Genomic DNA, 7340 nt, shown 5'->3' with positions numbered 1-7340 from the left:
TCGCGTCCGGCAGTTTCTACATGCTGGGGACTCGACGCTCAACGTCTCTAACATAAAACCTTGGTGTACTCAACATGCCTGGGTTCACATTCTGGCAAGTGGACTAATACGGCTCCGCTTTGGGTCCATGTGTGCACTCTCAGAGTTTATGGGCGGTCCTTGAAGTTTAAACGTTTGAGAACTATACTGGCATGATTGTATAGCAAAGATGCATCGTCCACCACATACCGACTCTGACAGTGTTCCCACATGTGATGGAACTGATTCCGGTGCTGAACCCATGACACAAACGGTTCCAAAAAATAATAATTTTGAGTGAATGAATCGCGCACACACATAATCCCCTCACCCCCCGGGGCTTTGAGGATCTTAAAGAGAGCTCAATGTTGTGTCGGAGGCACAGATGTGGGGAAAAGGTCCTACATATACGTGGTTAGCTGGGGGAAGTTTTTAAAGGGAACAGACTAGAGGGGTTGTCGGTTCAAATCCTCCCTCCGGCCTCTTGTCCTGTTGTTTCCTGTCTGATCCGCAAGCTGCTTCATCATCGAAAACAATAACAATAAAAACATAATATGTAACAACATGAAGGAAATGCACAGAAAATAAACGTTTCATTGTCCGTTGTTATTATTATTATTATTGAGTTGTGCAACCACTCCAAGGAACAGCAATGTCCGTTCTAACCTATGTGACTATGTGACAACTATGTGACAACGTGTCACGTTGTAAGCTTGTAGACATTTAACTATTCAAAAATGTTTAGCAAAATAGTAAAAAAAAAAAGGCAAAGAAGTTTAGGGATAAGCGGTGACGAAAATGGAGCCCTATAAAGACTTTACAGTGCCAAACGAGTACGTGACTGGGCTGTTTTCTGCCCCCTGTTAAAATGGCCTATGTCAAGAGTGTGACTTAGGCCAAAATAGGCAATTTTTGAGCCAAAGTCACATGGATGGCCCAGAAAATGTCAGGAGTAAGTCATTAAATTATTTGGCCGAAATCGAGTTTAATCCTATATAATCCTCTGTGTGTGTAGTGTGTAATAGTCGAGCCGGTCCAGACGGCTCTCATTGACGCTAGAGTTCTCATCGGGCCCGAAAATTAAGGCCCGGCCCTAACTGGGCCCTAACTGATCACCATCTTCATAATAGATAAATACACTAACAGACAGAATTATTAATTAACAGAAACTATTATTTTTATTATTCTAAACAAATTCAATATATATATTTTTTTTTCATGGAGCCCCAGGCCCGGTCCGGCCCTACTGATTAGCATACATTTTAGGCCCGGCCCGGCCCTAAAATATCGGGTCGGGTCGGGCCTGGTCGGGTTCGGGCAGAGTTTGAGAACTCCAATTGACGCTGCTTCCGGTTTTTAAGATTAAGATATTAAGATTTTGTTCATGATTCCTCCTCTTCTCTCCTCTCCTCTGCACGTTATCATAATAAGTGTTTGAATATATCCAGAGGGAGCATTTTATACTGTGTGTGCGTGCTCTGCAGCCATGGTGGTGGTGATGATGTGACAATGGAAAGGAAAGGTTAATGTTCCCTGACCTCTGACATCGCTACCTGGAGGTCACACACACCTGTTTTAATTTATTTGTAATAATTATTTTGGAAAATATACCTCCTCCAGCGTCACTCAGAAGATCAATTTTTTTATAAATTAAAACAGTCTCTTTCTTTCTTTCTTTCTTTCATTCTTTGGCATGCATCTGTTTTATTACCATGTTTGTTGTGTAGTCATACTGCACTCTGCTGGACAGAACCGGTACTACTGTTGCCGTGCAAGTGATTCAATGTATCAATTCACTAGGCCTACTCATAAATTAGAGAGAGAGAGAGAGAGAGAGAGAGAGTTTAGGGGGGTGGGGGGGTATCCACACGAAAAGTACACTGACAGCCTGCTGCCTGTATGTACTAATTAGTAATTACAGCCCCAGGTTAGCGAGCACGCACACGAACTGCAGTCTGTTTCCGCCCACCACACTTTAATTTGACCACTTCCTTCCTGTTGAGCAGGTGGGCACTGGCAGCCCCCATTTTCAGCACAATGTGCACTCACACACACACACACACACACACACACACTCATGCACGCGCATATGTGTGCGTGCGTGTGTGCCAGTCACTTCGTCTGAATGAAATTAATCATCAGCCTAGTCCTATCACATTACCCCCCTCTACACCAGCTGTGTACATCCTCTTCCGGTCTTCCCAACTGGGTGTCTCCATGACAAAAGTCCAGGGGTGCCACAAAAGAATACCGGACTACTCGCCTGGATGACTGGTCTTCACCTTTGGCGAGATGTCTTCCCCTTTTGGCAAGAAGTCTTCACTTTCCGAGGCGGGTTCTCAGAGAGAACTCGCCCCGGAAACAAACTTCCATCTGGGATCTCGGTTGGCTAACCTCTGACATTATTATACTATTTGCTCCAGTCCAAGCTGTGCACTTTTTTTAATGAAGACAGTTGGACATGGGTACAATGACTGATGTTCTTAACAAATTACCAAGATTTTATGACGGGCTGTGACGGTCTCACTTTGTCAATTATGTATCGGTCTTCGAGCCAGGCTCGGGCTGAACTTCTGTCGGGCTCAACATTTTAGGCCCGATTAAAGCTCTACTGCACATTTGGAATACTTTTGAGATTAATTGTGCATGCGAATAAAAACGTAAACATGAGTGTTATAAAGGAAATACTGTATAGGCATGCTGGCATCATCAAAAAAACATAAACAACAACATAAAAAATACCCAACAACAACATATTTAGCTAAGCTACCTTTACAGCTTCAGTAACAGGCTGTGTGACAGACTGTTGCTGACGTGTAATAAGAGGACGTTTGCCGAGTCGGGCCACGTGGCTCAGAATGTGGTATTTGCATATCGCCCATGTCGGGTGGGAAAACCTCACATGTCCAAAAGACGCTACTTATCAGGATTCAAATTCAAAGATAGCACCTTGTGGATCTGCTACTTTTGATGCTTTCGTTTCGTGTGACACTGTGGTATGATCAAGTATAGGTCAATAATTCACTACATGTATTATAATTATGGAGATGAGAGGTTCTGAACGGGTTTATTCATTAGCGTTATGAATCCAAGAATGAGTGTAGATGGGGGGACACATGCAGCAGCAATACGCCTGAGGCTCTCAGCTGTCCTCAGCCGTCCTCACCCTGCATGTGTGTCAACAACACAATCCAAGGTTATTGCTTTTTTTCCATCAGTTTGTATTCCACTTGTTGGACTTTTTGTCTTCAGGTTTTTAGTTTAGTTTTGATTGGATTGTCCAGGAGAGTTGTTAATTGCTATAGTATATTGCTATAGGTATAGACCAACACCACCACACACTATCACAAAACGAACGTAAACAACACGGAAATCACATTTTCCACCAAGGTTCCTGAAAATAGTATTGTTTTACTTCTACTCCATTACATCTTGGATTCAAATATTGTACTTTTACTCCGCTACATTTATTTCAAAATGTTAGTTACTAGTTACTTTGTAGATGTTAATTATTATTACAAAACCTACATTCATGGCTTAATTTCGGATTTTGACCCCTGAGCACTGTGCTTTTATTTTGTTATTGGTTTTGTGTAACATGTGAGGTGCTTTTATTTTGAAAGGGTTTCCATGCCTGCAGCTCAGAGTGAGGTTTCCATGATTAGTGTGATTTTCACCTGTCTGCTCACAGTGAGAGGAGAATGTTTGCAGCAGTAGAAGGCTTTTAACACCCTGCTTAAAATAATGGGGACAAGGTATGTTTTCTTTAGTTTGTATTCCATTTACCTAAGATCTGTTTAATTGTCATGTGTAAGTTAGGTGTTGAATGTTTAATTTTACAGCTTTTATGTTGTTTTTGAACTAAAGTGAGGGATGATTGCACACAGTAATAAGGAAAAAACACACAGGCTACTGGTATTTAGAGTTTTAGACAGGGTTCCAGCCTGCTTTTGCAAAGCAGACTGGAACCATAGCCGCAATTTGCAACTCTAGATTATTTTTAATAATGTAGTTATTTGCAATACCCTCCATTGACTCCTCATTCATCCAATTTGCGTTTGCAATCTGCTTGTATTAAACTACGTTAAACTCACTTTGTGGCCAATGTTTTACTTTAGATGTCAAACATTGGCCAAATTGTCAAATAATATAAGAAAGGGGCAAAAAAATAGCCGACTTACAAGCTCACAACAACTCACAACCTTGTAGATCTGAACTAAACGGAGTCAAACTAAATTGAATTCCAAGTGATTATCGGGGTGGGTGGTTCAACATTTTCGGGTGTCACGGCCTGAAAGGGTTGAGAACCACTGGTCTATAGGACACAGTAGAGTAGGAGACAAATTTAATAAAAACACCCAACCCATTTGTTTCTCCAGGCAATCCTATACAGTCCCTATGCGAGAGACTGGCAAGAGCAACAACATTGGGGGGCATCATGGTGACCAACAGGGTAAAATTACTCTCTTTCTGCATCATCATCATCACACACTTTGTTTTTAAAGCCAAAAACCACAGGATATCTAACACGTTTACACACTTTGACACTCCATGAATGAACGGTGGACAAGGAAGGACTTGCTTTCATCTTTTATTCCTCTGACAAATGGAACAACCTCCAGGACTCTGAAACTGGATAAACGTCACTATAGAGACATTTAAGTCTTAAGGCACTGCTTGAGGAATGCAAGGACTATAGCTGCTTTGTGTAGCACCTGTGTATTTGCCATTACATATACAATTTAGGCATTTAGCAGACGCTTGATTGATTGATTGAAATCTTTATTAACAGTTTGCAGAATTACAGTACATTTCAAGCACAAACTCAATACAAAGACTGTTAACTGTGAGTGGACGACCCAATTAAGCCTTACACTTGTTTACAACAGGGTCCACATTGTTCAATTCATCAAAACATTTAGAGACAAACAAATAGACACTTCTATGTAGTTAAAGAACAGAACAGGAATTCATCATATAGGAAGCGAAAAGGGAAAAAAAGTATATATACAGTGAGGGGAACAGGGGGATAAAAGAAAAGAAAACGAAAGACAGAGTGTAGGGCGCCTGCACACAACACCATGCGTTGATGCCATGTGTGCATATGTGCAGGCACCCAACACCACGTCCATACAAAAACATAGTACAATCCATAGTACAAAGACAGAGTGTAGGGCGCCTGCACACAACACCATGCGTTGATGCCATGTGTGCATATGTGCAGGCACCCAACACCACGTCCATACAAAAACATAGTACAATCCAGATACAAATTCAGCTTTTACAGAGGCCAGTTTCGAATTGCAGCCATCCGTAGGTGCCCTTTGAGAGCAGTTTTGAAGGAGCCAAGGGATTCACATGTCTTAATGACTGTTGGTAGCACTGTAAAAACTATGACTAGGGTTTACTCATTAAAAATGCTGTCACAGTGTGACATCTAATAACATTGAATAGAATTTAAGCTCTGAAAAATGAGTTATATTTACTAGATATTTGTAGATATTGATTGATATTTACTAACTATTTCTTTGAAATTGATTATTTTCTACTCATAATTTGACTGGATTCTGATAGAAATTGATTAAGTTTTACTCATGAATTGATTGAAATTGATTAACATTTATTGATTATTTGTTAGGAATTGATTATTTTTTACTCACCATTTCTTTAAAATTGATTTAAATTTACTAATTATTTGTTTAAAATTGATTATTATTTACTCATTATTTGATTTAAATTGATTAACATTTACTAATTATTTGTTAGAAATTGATTATTTTTTACCCATCATTTATTTGAAATTTATTTAAATTGACTAATTATTTGTTTAAAATTGATTATTTTTTACTCATTATTGTATTTTAATTGATTTAAATTTACTAATTATTTGTTTAAAATTGATTATTATTTACTCCTTATTTGATTTAAAATTGATTAACATTTACTAATTATTTGTTAGAAATTGATTATGTTTTACTCATCATTTCTTTGAAATTGATTTATTTTTACTTACTATTACCTTGAAATTGAGTATTTCTTTACTAATTGTGTGATTATAATTGATTTATAATTTATAATATTTTTCTTTGAAATGTATTGTTTTAATTGATATCGCATTACCGGTACTTTAAATATTTTATGAAGGTCCATTTTGTTACCATATATATATATATATATATATATATATATATATATACATATATACATATACAGTATATAATCTACTCAATGTATTGAGCATATTATACACTATGGTAACAAAAGTGACATTTATAATAATAGATTTAAAGTAATGTGATATCAATTAAAACAACAATTTCAGAAAAACATTATACATGTAAATCACACAAATACTCAATTTCAAGAAATAGTAAGTAAAAATAAATCAATTTCAAAGAAATGATGAGTAAAACAATTATCAATTTTTTAACAAACAAATAGGACAGAACAAATTCATAAATAAATATTTAAAAAGCAAAAGGTAATTTGGTGTCAATAATATTAAAACTCAGGTTTAAACATTGCAGGTACAGATGAATATGAATACCATTGTAAATGTGTTCAACACAACTGCAGTTTACTCAAGTAAACAATGTATACATTATAAACATGGTACAATATACATTATACTTATTCAACAAAAAATAATACAACATGGTACAATAAAACCATCTCTCACACACACACACACACACACACACACACACACACACACACACACACACACACACACACACACACACACACACACACAATTTGACCTGTGAAAGAGGCAGACATTTTCAAGAAAACAAAATAAATAAATATATATATATAAAAAAAAAATTACCGGGACAACCTAGGCATGTAAAAAACAAATCTAAAACACTCATGTGTTTTCGGACAAGGTGCAAAAGCCTGTCCCAATATTAAATCAAAATATTATGCCACTACCCCAAGTTAGTAGTTAGAAGATATTTAGATTTCGTAGAACCACCACCTCCAGAAAACTAAAACATTTAAGTCACCATGTGATACAGTCATTTCCTTATACACATACAGTATGTATATGTTCCCTGAGCCAGGTTATTTATCAACGTTAACACTAACCCAAACCCCATGAGGGAACATAGGGCTTCTTAATCTATTTTATTTTCAAGGCTGTGCACCTTTGGGGTCAGCTTTAGGGAATCGAGCTCCAGCAGGACTTTCTGGAAGAACTCAAATGTATATTTGAGCTCTTTGGGATATGCCAAATTGACAACGTATGTCAATCCAATGAGTATGGCACAGGCCCTTGAAAAGTTGCCCACATTACGCACTACTTTGATGCCATCTATGAC

This window comes from Protomyctophum bolini, assembly GCF_963924005.1.
Source record: "Protomyctophum bolini genome assembly, chromosome: 21".
Lineage (NCBI taxonomy): Eukaryota > Metazoa > Chordata > Actinopteri > Myctophiformes > Myctophidae > Protomyctophum > Protomyctophum bolini.
This window is presented reverse-complemented; position numbering follows the sequence as displayed.